This window comes from Camellia sinensis, chromosome 8 (genome assembly GCF_055761805.1).
Source record: "Camellia sinensis isolate YWXY chromosome 8, ASM5576180v1, whole genome shotgun sequence".
NCBI lineage: Eukaryota > Viridiplantae > Streptophyta > Magnoliopsida > Ericales > Theaceae > Camellia > Camellia sinensis.
Window position 1 is genome coordinate 76,881,914 of NC_138968.1, and position 19,107 is coordinate 76,901,020.

Below are 19,107 nucleotides of genomic sequence, written 5' to 3' on the forward strand. Positions count from 1 at the left end.
TACGAAACCTTCAAACAACTGAAACTGAAGGACAAAGACTTGGCACCTGCCGTGTCTCCCCTGATTGGGTTCAACTCAATGCCAGAGTGGCTAGTCGGCAAGATAATCCTCCCAGTCAGAGCAGGAAGCATGACTAAACAAGTGGAATTCTGGATATTGAAAGTGCCCTCCACTTACAACATAATTTTGGGAAGGACATGGCTGCATGCCATGAGAGTAGTAGTATCAACCTACCATCAAGTAATGCGATTCCCCAACGAAGCCGGGGTAATTGAAGAGGTCTATGAAGACCAAATTATGTCCAAGCAATTCTTCGTCATAGTAAATGGCAGTCGAGCTGCCAAGGGGTTTGTTCAAATGGTAGAAGAGCCCGAGAGTAATGAATTGTTTGCGGATGTTGGCAAAGCCACTAAACAGAAGGCAGTGGAAGACTTGGTACAGGTAAGAATAGATTAAAAGAACCCTGATAAGTTCTTTTTGCTTAGCTCATCTATGTCCAGCACTGAGAGAATAAAGGTCATGGAATTCTTGACCTCTAATATCGAAGTGTTTGCCTGGACGCCATGTGACATGCCTGGCATTGACCCAAGCTTCATCTGTCACCAATTGAATGTCTACCCAACTGCCAGACCAATTATACAGCGCACTCGCAGATCTGCACTCCACCATGCCGAGATAGTGGCGGAAGAAGTAGAAAACCTGCTAGAAGCGGGAGCTATCAGAGAGGTACACTACCCCAGATGGATCTCCAATACAGTAGTGGTACCTAAGAAGAATGGAAAATGGCGTGTCGGTGTGGATTACAAAACGGTCAACAAGGCATGCCCCAAAGACAACTTTCCTCTTCCACGGATAGACCAACTGGTAGATCTGACGGCAGGACACAACCGTCTTAGCTTTCTTGATGCGTACAGAGGTTACCATCAGATCGCCATGTATGAGCCAGACTAGGAGGTCACATCTTTTACGACGCCAAGAGGACTATATTGTTACAAGGTCATGCCCTTTGGCCTTAAGAATGCAGGAGCAACATTCCAAGGAATGGTCACCAAGATGTTCGAACCATTGTTAGGCAGAACAATGGAAGCCTACATCGACAACATGGTGGTCAAGAGCAAGGATAAGAATGACCATCTCAAGGACCTAGGTGAGATGTTTCAGATCCTGAAGAAGCACAAGCTACGCCTTAGTGCATCCAAGTGTGCGTTCGGCGTAGGATCTAGTAAATTCCTAGGCTTCCTGGTGACCAACCGAGGTATAGAGGCAGACCCTTCTCAGATTAAAGCAATTCAGGATCTGGAGAGGCCCAACTCAGTAAAAGATGTACAACATCTCACCGGTATGGCAGCCGCGCTCAACCAGTTCATCAGTCGGTCGTCAGACAGATGTCGACCATTTGTTCAAGCATTAAAGGCCAAATTTGAGTGGGATGAAGAATGTGACCGCACCCTAGAAAGTTTAAAAGAATACATGTCTTCTCCACCACTGCTAGTGTCCCCAATACCTGGAGAAGAACTATTTTTGAATCTGGCAATTTCGCAGCACGCAATTAGCGCAGTGTTGGTCCGAGCGGAAGGAATCCAACATCTGCCCATCTTTTATGTCAGCAAGACATTGCGGGGCGCGGAAACCAGGTACTTACCATTGGAAAAATTGGCCTTAGCCTTGATGATGGCATCAAGGAAATTGTCGCATTACTTCCACGCCCACACAATAATCGTCCTCACAGTTTTTCCATTAAAAGCTTTGTTTGAGAGGGCGAACTTTTCTAGGCGAATCTTAAAGTCGGTAGTGGAGTTGGGACAGTTTGACATCAAGTTCCAACCCAGAACCGCGATAAAAGCCCAAGCCTTGGCAGACTTTGTCGCAGAATTCACCCCAGGAAGTCATCATATCTGCTCAGTCGACCTGACTGATACAACCGAACTAGGGTTGAAAGTTGACGCCGGAATAGCGCAACCCCTGGTACAGGATACCCAATCAGACCCTGAGGCAGACCAGAGTAAAGTAAGGGAGGAAGAAGCAAACCATGCTACACCAAGCAAAGACTCGTCAACAAATGAAGACTTGGTATGCAAGCATGGACTTTGAAGAAAACAACAGCAACACTCTTGATCCCAAGGCATCATCTGATCCCTCCACTTGCTGGAAACTATTCGTTGGAGAGATGTGGAAGCTCTTAGTGGATGGAGCGTCCAACAGGCACGGTGCAGGACTAGGCATAGTCCTCATCTCACCAGATGGCCTTGTGGTGAAGCAAGCAGTCAACCTCGGCTTCCCAGCATCAAACAACGAGGCGGAGTATGAAGCACTTTTAGCAGGACTGAAATCAGCATTCTACATGAAGGCAACTGAGGTAATGGTCTACAGTGACTCACAGCTGGTGGTAAACCAAATTTCAGGAGACTACGAGACAAAAGATGACAGGATGGCTAAGTACCAAGAGTTAGTCAGAAAAGAGATCAAGAAATTTGAAATAGTATGGATAGAGCAGATCGGGAGAGAAGAAAACAATAGAGCGGACGAACTAGCAAGCTTTGCTTTGATGGCAGATACATCCATCCCTCATCCGTTACTGATTGACTACCTACCAAGACCAAGCATTGAAGAACTCGAAGGAGAAGAGGTATGTTACGCCGAACTAGGCCCTTCATGGATGGATCCCATTATAATTTTCTTAAAAAACGGCATCCTACCGGAAGAGAAGAAAGAGGCCAACAAAATAAGAACAAAGTCATAGCGATTTTAGCTCTCCCCAATAATGGCCTTGTACAAGAAATCCTTCACAGGACCTTACCTGAAGTGTGTCCATCCCAGCAAGGTCGAAGCATTCCTGTTCGAAATTCACGAAGGTGTATACGGAAGCCATCAAGGAGGAAGATTGTTAGCTTACAGAGCCATTTTGCAAGGATATTGATGGCCATACATGCAAGCGGATTCAGAGAAGTATGTCAAGAAGTGCAAGAAATGTCAGAAGTTCACCCACCAAATACATCAGCCAGCCAGAGAACTCCTACCATTGACAAGCCCATGGCCCTTTGCAATATGGGGCTTGGACATAGTAGGACCACTTTCAATGGCACCCAGTAACAGAAAGTTCTTCCTTGCAGCAACAGAATACTTCACAAAGTGGGTGGAGGCAGAAGCACTAGCATCAATAAAAGAGAAAGATGTGAAGAAGTTTGTCTGGCAGAATATTATCACACGGTTCGGCATACCCAAGGCGCTAATATCAGATAATGGCACTCAGTTCGACGGCAAAATTTTTAGAGGCTTCTGTGAGGAATATAAGATAGAATTCTACAACTCTACACCGACATACCCCCACGCAAATGGCCAGGCGGAAGCATCAAATAAGGTCATCTTGGATGGATTGAAGAAAAGGTTAGAAAAAGCAAAAGGCAAGTGGGCGAAGGAACTTCCTCATGTTTTATGGGCTTACCGTACCACACCTTGACGATCAACTGGAGAAACGCAATTCTTTTTAGCCTACGGCATGGAGGCAGTAATCCCACTAGAAATCGGCCTCCCCACAATTAGAAGCAAAAATTTCGATCCAGACTTAAATGGGGAAGCCATAGCCTTGGAACTCGACCTTACGGAAGAAAGAAGAGAAAGAGCACTGGTTCACATTGCCTCATACCAGCAAGAGTTATCCAGAAAATACAACAAGAAAGTACATCCAAGGTAATTCAAGGTTGGAGATTGGGTACTGCGCAAAGTAATGGGAAACACCCTGGTACCCGAAGACGGAAAGTTAGGGCCCAACTGGGAAGGACCCTACAAGGTGGTTGGTTTAGCAGGAAGAGGGGCATACCACTTGGAAGATGAAGACAACAAAGCCATTCCCAGGCCATGGAACACTGCCAATCTCAAACTATTTTATTTTTAGCTTTTCTTTAAACTCAGTTGTAGTTTTCTTTTCTCAATAAAATAAGTAGTTTCTGTTCAGCATAGATTGTTTCCTTCTGTAAAAGATTGTTTTAGTGAGCTAGGGGCATTGAAAGTATAGTTGGCCGGAATAACCAACAACCCTCCTAAGCCCAGGATAAGGATCCAGGCTGTAGGACGTTTGGCCGGAATAACCAAACACTTTACTTTAGGTTACCAGGAAAAACCAACACCCCTCCTAAGCCCAGGATAAGGATCCAGGTTGCAGGACGTTTGGTCGGAATAACCAAACACTTTACTCTAGGTTGGCTGGAAAAACCAACACCCCTCTTAAGCCCAGGATAAGGATCCAGGCTGCAGGACATTTGGTCGGAATAACCAAACACTTTACTCTAGGTTAGCAGGAAAAACCAACTTAGAGGTTGGCTGGAAAAACCAACACCCCTCCTAAGCCCAGGATAAGGATCTAGGCTGCAGGACGTTTGGTCGGAATAACCAAACACTTTACTCTAGGTTGGCTGGAAAAACCAACACCCCCCCTAAGCCCATGATAAGGATCCAGGCTGCAGGACGTTTGGTCGAAATAACCAAACACTTTACTCTAGGTTGGCAGGAAAAACCAACTTAGAGGTTGGCTGGAAAAACCAACACTTAGTACTCTTCAGTCGAAGTAAGGATCTAGGCTGAAGAGTGGTTGGCTAGAAAAATCAACACTTATTGTTCTTCAGCCGAGATAAAGATCTAGGCTGAAGAGGTTGGCTGGAAAAACCAACACTTAGTACTCCTCAGCCGAAGTAAGGATCTAGGCTAAAGAGGTTCGCAGGAAAAACCAACACTTAGTACTCTTCAGCCGGAGTAAGGATCTAGGCTGAAGAGTAGTTGGCTGGAAAAACCAACGCTTATTGTTGTTTAGCCGAGATAAGGATCAAGGCTAAAAAGGTTGGCAGGTATGGCCAGTTAGATTGCAAAGCTAAAATCGAGATATTTACCTCGGTTGGAAAATGTTATACTACATTCAGAATAGTTTTGTAAAGTAAAGGCAAGCATAAAAGTAAACCGAAACAACAGTTCCAACAAAAGAAGATTTTATTGAAGATTCAAATCAAGTACAAAAGGAGGGGCCTCAGCCCGGTTACAACTTCTTTCCAAAATAGCAAAACAAAGAAGAAAGTACAAAGTCAAGTAAACATGTCATCAATATCTGCATCCAATTCAACTCGGAGCCCGGTTTCAGTTGGTAGCTCACTTGTTAGGTCTTCAACAGGTGGCTCCACCCGAACTGGCTGGATGGCAGAATCATTGACGACCGGGGCATTATTAGGCATGGTTTCTTCTTCATCGTCCTCAGCTTCAAGGAATTTTTGTTGAATGGTGGCTGCATACTCCGCCATATGGCTCAGTATGAAATACGATGGAGGGTTTAGGAAAACCTCGGTCTTTGGACCATGACCGAGCTGTTCCACCGCCGCTTTCCACTCGCATTTGAAAAATAGATCCTTAGCAGCCTCACACTGCAACATGTATGTGGCTTCACCTTCCTTATAACCTCGGTCTTCTGCATCCTCTAGCTTCTTCTCCAACTCTTTTATCTCGGCATCCTTTTTCCCCTCAAGCTTGGCCAGCTTGCGCAGGTATTTGTCTTTTACCACGGCCGCGGCCTTTCGCTTATCTGCTTCGGCTGAGCTGACAAGATCGTTCAGACGTGCCATCTCGGTTTGTAGCTCGACTATTTGCTTCTTTGACTCTTCTAGCTTGGTGTTTTTGGCATTGGCTTCTGCCATGGCCTGCCTAGTGGTTTTTCGAAGTTCCAACACTCACTTGTGAGCGATGTGATTCTTCTGTATGGCCTGCAAAACGATGAAAAGACACTTTTTAAGTACAACCGAGCAAAAAGTCGTAAGAATTTGAAAGACAAGCAAAGGAGCTACTTACCAGCACCATGGATTTTGTGGATGAGCGAAGGGCCTTCAGCTCAGTTAGGTGGTTGTGGTGCTCCATGTTAGGTGAAAGGCAAACGCTTTTGGCCAGATTGAATGCCATTAGGTGGTCCTTTTCAGCGACCACTGAATCAGTATCCCGTTTGGCACGGTTCTGAAAAGTGATCTTTGGAGCCCACTTGGAAGAGCTAGCTCGGTCAGAGCGCTCCGGTTGTGGGCTCGGTGGAGGGCTTAGTGGAGGGATGGTATCTTCTTCATTAACAAGGCGTGGCTCAGTTGTAGAAGTTTGAGCACGCTTGTTTGGACGAGATGATGAGGGTTGATGAGATGGAAAGGCCACCACGGTCTCCTGAGTCTGACCGACTGGTGGTACTTCGGGCTGGTTTGTTTCGGTTAGGAGGGCCCTTACAGCTCGTTTCTTGGCCATCTCTTGCTCTGCGGTTAGAGGGATCAAATTGATTTGAGGCAAAGATGGATCTGGCTTTGGCGAAGGTTCAAGGAGAAAATCTGTCACTCTGGTCTTCCTGCGGCTACTATATCGGTAGGTCGGTTCAAAATTCAGTAGCTCGGCCCAGTCTCTGTTTGGATATCGGAGTGCGGCGCGAAGTACGTTTAAGTGTGGGTAGCTGTACTAAGACTTAAGGAAGTTCAAATCTGTATGAAGGAAAGAGAATACAGTTAGTGCGGTTCAAGATCAGAAAATTGATGTAAAGAAAAGTATGGAATTGAGCCGAGGTAATCCTACTGGCTTCACCCTTGTTCTAATTTATTCTGTCGCTCAGGATCTAGGCTTGTTGGTCCTCAAAATTCCCAGATACCCAGAAGAAATCAGCATCATTCACGTCTTTGTCCGGGGTATTTTTTATTATATTTTCACGACGGCGTCTTACTCTTAAATAGTAAACCCATCCATCCTCAGCCAATCCTATGGAGTATTGGTGGAAGAGCTCGGCTAGACCGAGATTAAGGCCAGCCCGGCGGTTTAGCTCGGCAATGCCATTTATTATATGGTAAGAATTGGTGGAAAGTTGGGTAGGGTAGAGGTTTGTTTGTCTAAGAAATTCACATAGAAGGGGTTGTACAAGGAATCTTAGTCCGGTTTCTACAATGGAAAGAAGTGTAAAGGGAACAAAGCCAGAGTTTCCCCAGGATATGGTATCTAGTTCGGCCAGGGTGAAGTAGACATCATCAGGAATATGGTAGTCTCTTCGGAACTCGGCCATAGCACCTGGGGTGTTTACCAAAAACCTATATTTACCTATTGATTGTTAAATTGTCAATAAATTAGCTGAAGGATTAGCTCGGTCAAGAAAAGGCGCCTAGTAGCTCGGTTGAGCAATCAGAGGAGTGCCAGGCCAACCTAAGTCTGCAAAGTAAAAAAAGAAAGGTGTTAAGCACTGATCATTGGACCGTGCTACAAAAAACAAGGGCAAGATAAATGAAGTCCTAGCTCGGCTACACAAGATGCTATCAGTTTTTAGCTTGGTTTGAGCAAGGGGCTTTTTAGCCCGATTGAGCCTTTGGGGCAGCATCCTTAGTACGGTTTGAACTAAGGAAGCTGGTTTAGCCCCAAGTTGTAGCTCGGTCGAAAGTTAAGGCTTTCTAAGTACGGTATTGCGCAAACCTAGTATGGATCGATTGCTCGGTTAGATGAAGCTAAAGGTATCTAACCTATGGAAACTACAAGTATGGCGTGAAGTTTTAGTCCGATTGTTGGGTGTGGCTAGGCTTGCACCTAATACAAACAATATCCTAGTTCGGTTGGGATGTGATTTTGGATCAAATACAGTGTTTTTTCGCACTATTCATGAATGCAGTAGTTCTATCACAAGGTTTTCCCAGAAAACTGAAAGTGAAAGTGGCGTGTGTTTTGAAAAACGTACAAATACATGTGTTGTGTATTACAAAACAGATATAAAATCAACAAAAAGGAAATAAGATTGGGCTACTTACAAGTTTAAAGACGAGCTGATGAAGATCAAAGCCACGAGAGAAAGCTCTTTGTAGGCACTATGTTTGGGGAAAATGGAGGTTCAGAGAGAGAGAGAAGGAGATGAATAGTGGAATGAATGATTCAAAACGAAGGGGTGTTTTGTGTAGAGGGAATGACAAAAAGGCAGGACTATTCAAAATACACAAAGTACGAAGACGGCGTGACAGCTACGCTGAGCCAATGACAGTTTGCCACGTGGCCATAGAATGGGAAGCGGTTCAGTATAGTAACCAAAGAGACGTTTTGACCGGACATATTAAAGAAGCCTAGTGTGAATTTAGCTCGGTTGGAAGTCTAAAGTTTTAGCTCGGCTGCTAACAGGTAATCTCTATCATGCTGCGCAGATGGAATTAAGGGGCAATTGAGAGGGTAATTTATGAGTAAATTGGGCCGAGCTGGGTAATGAGCCGTTCTATAGGCCATAGTAAGAAGGGCTTAGTAAGTGGACCGTGGTCCAGGTGTTAGCTCGGTCCAGGTATGGAAGTGACCTAGCGAGGGTTAGCTCGGTCCAAGAGAGCTCTGCCGTTAGCTCGGTATAGACACCCCATTTTTGACCGTCCTCAAGACTTGGACGTCATCGTTTGAACACTCGGTGATCATCCTTGTTCGTGTTCGTCTTGAGTTCCCGGAGGTCTCGGCTACGCGCCCTGCCTCAGGATCTCTCGACTCGACTATTTTGTGTCTGGTTTTACACCAAACACTTGTTGTTTTGCTTCTGAGGGTGGGAAGTAGCTTGTAGGCCATCCCCACACCTCACCGGCCATGGTTTGATGCCACCGGCCTTGTTTCCTTGCCACCGGCCATTGGTGATGGCCGGTCGGCACTATTGATGGTCGGTCGGCATTGTGTTTGGTCGGCCGGCCACTGTTTTTGATCAATCGGCCACTTGTCCTAACCGAGACCTTTTCTTGAGGGAGCTTGACCCTTTTGAACCTTTTTTTAGCTTCTCCAAGAAGCTTGACCCTTTTTAGCTTCTCCAAGAAGCTTGACCTTTTTTAGCTTCTCCAAGAAGCTTGACCCTTTTTAGCTTCTCCAAGAAGCTTGACCTTTTTTTTAGCTTCTCCAAGAAGCTTGACCCCTTTTTTTTTAAAGCTTCTTGAAGAAGCTTGAAACCTCTTGACCCTTTTGCCTAGCTTCTCCAAGAAGCTTGGCCCTTTTGCTCCAAGCTTCTAAGAGAAGCTTGGCCTTTTTGGTCAAAGCTTCTAAGAGAAGCTTTGCCCCCTTGGTTTCTCTATATAAAGAGAGCCTCTCCTTCCATTTTAGGGGTTAGAAAAATCTGATATATATCATATATATATCACTCCCTCTCTATATCTCCCTCTCTCTCTACATTTGTGTGGATTAGAGGGTCCAAAAGGGGCTTGTTCTTGGCCTATTGCACACCACTTCATAGCCACACACTTCCATCATCACTTGGAGGTTCATGGAGCTTGTTTTCAGAGGTTGAGGACTGGTTTTTGAGACCTAAAGGCTGCTGGTTCTTGCCGGTCTTCAAAGCTAACTTCTTACCCTCTTTATTCCCTATTTTTGCACACCCTTTTAGCCTATCTTTATTGCGGATTTTGGCTTTGTGTATAACATAACAAAGTTCTGTTTTTTTTGTGTTTAAGATACTTCATTAAGACCACTTTTGTGTTTGGGGTCTTTTACCACCTCTTAGGCCTTGTTTGGCCCCATTTTGTGCTATTTTTGGTGAGTTTCGGGACCACCTTGTTTGGGTCTCCTCACCACTGAAATCTTGAGGGATTTCAGTGGTGAGGATGGTGGTTTAAGGTCCTAGGAAGGAGAGGGTCATCCCCTCTCCTTCTTGTCTTCAAAAAGTGCCATTTTAGCCTCATGTGTGAGCACCATTTTTAAGTTCATGTTGGCCATGTCTTAAGTGTTATTTGTGCCTATTTTTCCATGATATAGCACTGTTTTTACTTGGTTTAGACACACCATGCTTGCCTTGCATACTTGTCTTGTAATGCCATGAATTGCCTTAACATGTGCCTAGCATTTAGACCACCATGCTTGCATGTTTTGGCTTAGCTTTGTGAAGCTTTTAGTGTGCTTAAGGTCTGTTTTTGGTCATTTGGGTCATCCATGCTTTGCTTTGTATAGCTACCATGCAATCTCCCTTGTAGGCCTTGAGTGTTGACCCCCCTAGCATGCTTTACTTGCTTTGTTTCAGTGGTTTGGAACCACTTATCATGCCATTTCAGTCCTTATAGCATGCTTGTATGCTTGCATTTGATGCTCCTTTAATGCTTTAAGAGGTTGGTATCTTATGCTCCATGTTTGGCCCCTTTTGTATGCTTCCATGTATAGGCCATTTAGATGCCATCTAGGTGTGTCTTTGACCTTAATTTGGCATGATTTGAGACTGTTTTGATTCACTTTGATCATTTGCTTCATGTGTCATATGATCATAGTTTAAGTCCTTGGGCTTGGATGCATTCTTTGCTTGCATTGGTAGGTTGATTTGGCATCATCTTCTACATGTTTTTCAAAGCTTATCATGTATGCTATGTGCCAATGTTTGCCCCTTTTAAGTGTGCTTGAAAGTTGCTTCTATATGCTTAGGTGTTCAACCCTGTTTGCATGCATGTTTGTATGCTTAGGTACTTGGCTCATGACATTTTGTTGCATGTTTAAATGGTGTTACATTTGGCATGCATTTCTTGCTAAGTTTCCTAACACGTTACATGCCTTGCATGTGTGCATGGTTAAGATTACACTTTGCATGTTTGCTAACTTGCATACTCGTCCTCATGTTTATGTTGCATACTTAGCCTCCATGCCTAGGTTGCATAACATTAAGCATGCATCTCTTGCCTCTTGAATTGATTATGATGGAGGTTGGGGCCCATTGTTTGTTTTGTGCATTTTATTCCATATTGAAATTGCACACTTTGACTCTTTGGGCCACCACGCATTGAAATGCGCGATTGGTGGTCCGAGAATCAAGGAACATATCCCTTTGAGTCACAAACATGATAAGGGATGTGTTGGTGCACACACTTGCTTGAAATACATTGCCATGCCTTGTTTTGCCCTCTGCTGCTGTCAGCTGCAGGTTTCAGCAGGAAGAATTGGCCGGCCGGCAAAACAGGTTTGGCCGAGAGCATAACGTTTAGCCGATGACCATTCTAAATGGCCGGTGATGATCTCACTTAGCCGGTGGTGTTCCAAAGTGTCCATAGAGTGCTCCCTGGGACTTGTACAATTTTCAGAGGAGCAGAACAGTCAAAGCAGAGGCAAACTTGTGCATGGCAGTGACTTTCCGAGCAGAGCCGAGCGCGCATTGCATTGGGCCCTCTTCCCGAGGCCGTTTACTGCTTTCATTAGATTAGTTAATTTGTTAATTAATTAATTGGTCTATAATAATTAATTAGCTTGTAGGTTAATTAATTTGTATTATTCTTTTGGTCCTTCCGAGCGAGGGTGAATCTGTAATTAGTGTGGGTGCGTGTGTGCATGTCTTCCAACCCCCACTTCTTTCTCCCTTTTACTTACCTGCTTTTGATGGTTAGTATTAGGACATGTTTACTTTAGCATACCTTATGCTATGCATGCGTGCATCATTCATCAGTATTGCATGCACTGCATTATTGCATGCACGAGGCTCGGCGCATCATACTAACTGCATAAGTATTTCAAATCTAACTTGAATACATGCTACTTGTGCATTTTCACATATCATCTATAGACTAGCCGAGCCTACTCTAGTGACATTCTATATGCGTTGCATTAGCCACTTAACATGGACTTGGATCATGCATTGATTGCTAACATGTTTTCGTTTTGGCTCGGAGTACTAGGTAAGCATTTATGCTTTAGCATACCGCATGCGTGTGAGTGTTGCCATAATAGCATGATTACCATGAGGCTAGATGCTTATGTGATATAAACTGCTTGAATGCCTGTGGGTGAAGGTTAGATTGTTTGAGTTGGAACAACTCGTTGAAATCCGTGCTTTAGCCTACTTACGAGTAGCAAATTCCAAAGTGTTTTTCAAGACAAACGAATATGCAATGCTTATTTCCAAATTAGACAACCTAGTCTATACTTGTTTGCTGTGCGCATAACATAGTAACTTTAGGCTAATAACTGGTTTAAGAACACATAACATTTTCAAAAACGGATATCACGGTTAGTAGAGGTCGATCTTCGGATCGGGCGAGAGGGGGTGCTCATAGCTGACCTTCCCCAATCGTACCCAAGCTCCCGAGCCGAGGCAACTTTGGCAATGACGGACACGTGGCCTTCGGCACCGAGTCAGGGTTTCCTAAATTCTCCCATTTTAAAATATTTAGGTGGCGACTCTGTATCTGGCAAAGCAGTCCATGTTTGGCACTTCTTTTCAAAAAATCTATTTCTCAAAACGATTTGCCGGATTTGGACTCTTTGGTTCAGATTAAGAACCGTGACACCAATCGAGTCCGAACTGTAGCGAGGGCCCCCACGTGGGCGCGTCTACAGTTTCTGGCGACTCCGCTGGGGAATTTTAGAGAGCTTGACTCGAACTCTTGATATCCTGTTTTGATTTCATTTATGTGTCTCTTTGCATTACATGTGCATTGGTGCGCCTAGGACACCGTGTTTGCCATCTGCCATTCCTGAACGGTTTGCCGGAGGCTTGACTTTGTCAAAGCATGCCATAAGGCTGACCGGTTATGGGCTTTGACAGTATGGGAGCACAAACCCCAGTTTTTACCGGGGCACCTTTTCGACCATTCGACCTAGTGCATATCGAAATCCATAGTGACCATTCCAAACTTGGACAGGTTGCTTACCCGTTGTTAGGTTGTTTGAAAACTGCTGCGTGCATAGTGAAACCCTAGCTCCTGACAAAATAGGACAGGGAAACCCTACCCCAACTTAGGGGTGTTTTGGCTCTCTTTACTTGCTATGTGCTTTTAGAGTGTATCTCTACAGGGAATGCGCATAACAGTTTGCAAGTCTGAGTATCAGGCTTGTGGGCATCAGCATCAGTATTTAGGGAATCAGTTTTACCCAAGGGTATCAATTTTGGGACAAATATTTGGGGAACAATTATCAGTATTGAGCACAGTCGTTCTGCTATCCGTTCTAGTGAAATTGAGCTGAGATGCTGTCTGTTTTCTCTTTTGCAAGGCAGTCCTGGAACTATAGCTTCAGAAGGCTCCACTATCCCCAGGTACATTGGACTTGTGCTGATAGACTTTGTCGGGCCAGAGATTCAGTTCAAGGGCAATCAGTGTTCCTTCGCCAGAGGCAGGGTAAAAACGCCAGTCAGGCACAGATCATCAGTTCAACAGTCTTCGAATCAGCGGTCATTATCCATCTCACCTGTGCGCAGTTGGGTTGAGATATCTGTTTTACCTAAGGGAGGTATACCGGTTGCTTAGTTAGATCAGAACAATATGTCGAGTCTGGAAGAGATGGTGCGCCAACTCCAGGATAGTATGAAAGCCATGCAGCAAGACGCTGTCCATCAAGCAGAATTCGCCAAGCAACAGGCTGTGGTCATAGCCCAACAGGCAGAGACAATTGCCAGGTTAGAGCAGCAAACTGGAGTATCTACTTCACACCAGGCTCCTCCTCCACCAAGAGTTCCAACACTCGGGGAGACAGCTAATGTCCAGGAAGATACGGACATTCCGACAGGGCTAGCTCCACCCCCGGTTCTACCCCAGCTATCTAAAACACCCACCAACCTACCAGACCTCCCCTTTAATGTCGAGACAGACCCCACAGCATTGAAAGTGAGCAAGCTTGAGAAATTGTTCAAGAAGTCTCAGGGGGCCCACTCCATTCCTGACATTGAAGATGGGTATACAGACTCGGCTGTGACGCTGCCGGACAGATTTAAGATGCCGCACATCGACCGCTTTGATGGATCTGGGGATCCCATGGTACATTTGCGGCTGTTTTCGGACATACTAAGGCCGATGGACCTCACCAGATTACAGAAGCTATCATTGTTTGGCCGCACCCTGTCTGGGATAGCCGCAATCTGGTATGCAAAATTGGAGAACTCTGTGAAACAGAATTGGGAGGAGATGGCTGAAGCCTTCGGTGATCAATACTCGTACAACACACAGATTGAGGTCACAACTCGTGATCTTGAAGTCACCCACCAAGAGCCAAATGAGGGTTTTTCAGAGTTTGTGGCGAGGTGGAGAGCAAAGGCCTCGATGATGGCTACAAGGCCTTCCTACAAAGACCAGATAAGGATGGTTGTGCGCAACCTCCAGCCCAAACTAATGCAGAAAATGATCGTGCTCCCCTTCCCTACCTTTTCAGATTTACATGAGATGGGAGTACAGATCGAAGACGCTATGAAGCAGGGCCTCATTGATCAGGAGAAGGAGCAGCCTAGGAGGGCGTTTACCCGCAGTTCGAATGCGACCCCCAGTGGTGATACAGCTGCAAGGTCTTCCGAAGTGGGCATGGTCGCCACCACCACACCAAGAACAGCCACTCCCTTTGTTGGTGCATCCAATCCAAACCCCCGAACTTCAGACTATCTACCCCGAGGCAAAAGGGCTTTCACCGCACTCTATATGCCTTTGTCTAAAGCTCTAGGGGTCCTACTCAGGAAAGGACATCTGAAACCGTTAGAACAACGGCCTTTACCCGATCCTCTCCCTCCAAAGCATGACCTGACTAAGTACTGTGCTTTTCATCACCAGACCGGTCATGACACCGACAGTTGCATCCGTCTCCGCCATGAGATACAAAATTTAATTGACAACAGGGTCATCCCCGCACCAGGTCCTGCAAAGTCTATCGACACTTGATCAGTGAACTTGTGGGGGATAATGTGATGAGATCGAGGGATGAACCACCTGCGGGCGGCACTCAGTTTACTCCAGATGTGGCGTATGGCACGCACTGTTTTGAGCATTTGTGAATGCTAGTTTTCTATATTCTGACTTGGGTATTGGGTCAGTCTTGTTGTGTTGTTTTGAGTCTGCCTCTTTGTTTTAAGTCAGTCCTTTCATACTGAGTCAGTCGGGTCTGTCTTATTGTATCGAGTCAGTCCTGTTTTGTTAGAGTCAAGTGATTTCGGGGGTGTTACCTTGGATATCACTTGCTTGTTTTGCGTTTGTCCTTTTGTTTTCCTTTGAGTCTGTTTCTGCCAGGGAGCCAGTTGTGCCAACAGATTTGAATGGAACAGCAGTGATTTTCACACTCTTGTGTTTGCTTCTGTCGTGTGCCAGTTGTGCCAGAAATTCTAAATGAGATGGCAATATTTGGCTAGAAGCTGTGTCTTTTCTGTGCCTTGAATTCATTGCATCGACCTAAGTTTTCCAAAACTTTTTTTTTTTTAAACATTGTGAGAAAAACAAGGAGGAAGGAATTCCTCGGGTTTTGCAAAACTTGATCAATTAAGAGAAAGAGAGGCATGTTAAGCCCTTAATGATCGAGATCATGCTTGTTAATGTGAGTACTGAGAAGGATCCTGACTTGATCCAGATTGGTTCCGCACTGTCTTCAGCGTGAGCGATTTGTCGCTTTCTTAAAAGATTTCAAAAACTGTTTTGCGCGATATTGCGAAGACCTGTGTGGAATCACTCTTGAGATTGTGCAGCTTAGGATCGCTCTCAGCCTCGAGATTCAACCCCTCACTTTCAAACCTTGAACCTGAGTTCAGAACGTTCAACGGTCGACCACAACGTGAGGCCTGTGTGGCCATTTTGAAGCAACCCTTGAACAAAAGGCACCAAAGTCAGATCAAGAAGATCAGATCAAAAGAAGCTTGTAAAGCTAGATCAGAAGCCCCCTCCTCAAACTAGGGGCAAAAATGTCAGATATGCTCGAAGAGCCGAAGATGGATCCTTCAGTAAATCAATACAACAGCCACTCTCCTGGATACGGATGGCTTCAAAACCCTAAAACCATTTGGCATGGACTTGTTACACTTTTACACTTTGAGAGGCTCGCTGGGCCGAAAACCCGGAAGGGCGACCCAGGCAAAAGTTAGAGCAAGAGAAAAATACAAAAAAATACAAAAAAAAATGCAAAAGAAAAGAAAAAAAGAAAGAAAAAAAAATATGCGAAAAAAAAAGAAAAGAAAAAGAAATGAAAAAAATTAAAAAGAAAAGAAGAACAAAGCTCGCAAGGTAGAAAACCCGCAACGGGCGCCTTGGCAAAAGTTAGAGCCTAAAAAGGAGAGGATAATACCCGAGTGTACTGTGAGAACCCGAATATAAAAATTAAGTAAATAATTAAATAATAATATTACAATCTCAAATATTTTTGTGGTGAATTCTAAGGTGCAAATTAAATATTATTGGAGGATGTTTTAATTAATTTTAAACTTAAAATAAATTTGTGGTGAAAGCATTTAATTTAGAGGCAAGATTTATTATAAAAAATATATAGAGAGAGAGAGAGGAAGGTGTGACTTGAACTCTAGACCACAAGGTTAATATATAAGACTCCTACCATTTGAGTTACATATAACTTATATATATATTTTGTATATTTATTTATTTATTTGACCTATGTGTGCCCACTACTAGTATAAAATAAAATAAACACAAACCCTACTCTATTATTTGTTCACCACATAGGGCAACAACACAGCAGCCACGGGAGAAGGTTTGGGAGAAGGAAAAAAAGAAGAAGATGTTGCAATCAAAGAACTTTTGGGTGTGTTGTGTTGTGTGTGATCATCAAAGGTTAGCCCTCTTAGGTTTTCTTCTCTTCTTTCTTTGTTCTATCCTTATTCTATAATTATTTTATTCATTCATGGAGAGGTTTTAGGTTTATGTATTGTGTATATAGATATCCTATTAAGAAACTTGAGGAGCTAAATTTATGTGTAAAGATTGGGTGTAATTTTCAGTCCAAAAAAATTCTGCACAGAATCGCAAACTTTAAAAATCAAGAAACCATATCAAACGGATGAATTTTAATCTGAAATTTTTACAGTAGATCAATTACACATTGAATTGCATATCTGAATTTTTTCATAATTTTCGGGAGTCGAAATCCATATAAATTGAGGTATTCAAATCTGTCCAGAAAACCCGTCCAAAACAGTAAATTCGGGATTGTTGTTCTCTTTGGGTATAAATCCAAAAATTATCAAATTAGTGTCATTAGAACCGGTTACGAGACTAGTTTCGTATGTTTTTGGCCTTGCATTGATTGCTCGTGTATATTAAGAGAACCATCAATTTCTTTAAAGTGCTGCAGAAAACAACCTGTTTGGATATAATTAATTGTAGAAAATTATTTTGATAAGAAAATCAAGTGAAACCAATTGGGTTTGAAACTTAGGATATATTAGATCATATCTGGAGGTTATTGGAATTTTTCGAATAGCGTGGAGTGAGTTTTGAAATTTTCAAAGTTAGCGAATAGATTGGGAAAACTAGTTTAAAACACTGTTTTATCTTAAAGTTATTTTTAGTTAAGTTTCGATTGGAACCTATGTCTTGGGTGATTTTAGACCTTGAAGAACATGAACTTTGGTAATATTTAAGAGTAACGGTGAGTTGGGTTGAGCCGTGTTAGTGCGCTTTAGTTTGGGGTTACTCAGTTCGTATTCTTTAGTATTTTTAAATTAGCAGTGACGTGTAGTTTTCATATTGGTTCAGGGCACTAGTTGGACTTTCATACTCTATTCGAGGATTACATTATTTCGTTCCAGGTGAGTAGTTTCATGCTACGTATTTTTATAAATGTTCCCCTACCCTGAACTGTTGGAAAATTAAATTGTTGTTTCAAGACTAAACTGTTTTGATAAATTATTATATTATCAATTGATTCAAATTATTTCTGAAACATGTGTGAACTTGGCATACTGTAAACTATTTATTTTGGTCTCATGTTTATAATGATGAACCACCATGTTTTGCGAAAACTGGTGTGTATTGATTATTGGGACCATGTGTGCATTTAGTCCAGGGAAATTATTCCACTGTGTGTGGTGACTCTGGCCACTAGGGAACAGATCCGGGTTGGGCCGTGATGACTCTAGTGCTCAACGATTGTAAGGAAAAGACCTTTAAAAACAACTAGGTGACCTTCAATCGGATCGTCTTTGAGAAAAGGCCCAGGTGCCACCCTGAGGATGACTCTTAGTTCGGTATTGGATCCAACGAGGCTTATAGGCTGAGAAATGTGTGGCAGATTATTTGTTTTTATTGGTACCCAGAAAATTATTGGTGTTCATGTTATAATCTGTTTTAAGTGAAAAATGTCGTTTATCATGTTCTTGCGAGACATGAGTATTTTAAGTGTTGAATTGTGGAACCTTCTTTTTGAAACAGATTGTATTTACTAAACTGTATGCCAATCTAGTTTCTGTGATATATATCTTATTTTGGAATTGAACCCTGTTTTCAAAACTGTATTTACTATCCATGTTGCTACTCACTGAGCTATCAGCTGACTTAGTTGTTACCATTTCCAGGTGTTAGAAGGACTTAGAGTGGACTCATGGCGTAGCGGGGACTCAATTGCATGGACCTCTAGGGCATTCCTTTAGTTTAGAGTGTTATGTCAAGTTTGTGCATATTTATATTTATTCTTATCGAAGTTCATTTAGGATTATTTTTGATAGGTGGGTTGTTTATATCCCATAAGTTTGGATGATTTTTTATTACGATTGATTTTGCCATTTATAATTGTGACATGTCTGGATTGAGTTTTGGTTATTTATTATTAGACTATTGTTTAGTTGTTCAATGTGATTGGATTCGTGTTTAGGCTTACGTGTGCCTTGGGCTAAGTCCCTGTGGGCCACGGCCGGTCATGCCCGGATTTGGGGTGTGACAATTGTGGTATCAGAGCTGTAGATTTATCGAGTTACATATCTTGCATTTCATCATTTAGACGAGGTCCGAGTCCTTATAGTCCTTAGTAGTGTTTGGTTAAGTTAGTTTTGTTTAAACTTGTGTTGAATCTTTCTTGATTTCAGTTTGAGGTTAAGCGTTGGTACCTAGATATTTACACGGATTTTTGATTCTTTGTGAGCCTTTGATGTTTGTATTACCGTGTGTAATCCATTAGGAGAAACAGTAGTGTTGAGAGATGTCTGTAGATCTTGTCAGATAAAGATGGATGGTAGGATTTTTCTAGTGGATTTGATTTCTTTAGAGATGAAGGATTTTGATGTGATTTTGGAGATGGATTTGTTGACGAAGCATCATGCTTCTATTGATTGTTTTAGAATGGGAGTAGTTTTTGCTATGCTGGGACAACTTGAGTTTTTCTTCCAGGGGGATAGGAAAGGGTCTTCTATCTGTTTTACTTCTTCCTTTTAGGCTAATCGAATGTTAAGTAAAGGGTGTAATGATTATT

General features: G+C 43.2%; 1 long non-coding RNA gene across 1 annotated transcript; it reads left to right on the forward strand.

The window, feature by feature from the left end:
* Positions 1 to 16,387: 16,387 nt before the first annotated feature.
* LOC145796604 (uncharacterized) lies at positions 16,388 to 18,405 on the forward strand. The gene is made up of 3 exons (XR_014337085.1): positions 16,388 to 16,475; positions 17,400 to 17,452; positions 18,218 to 18,405. It is a non-coding gene; the product is annotated as an uncharacterized LOC145796604 (long non-coding RNA).
* Positions 18,406 to 19,107: the final 702 nt, after the last annotated feature.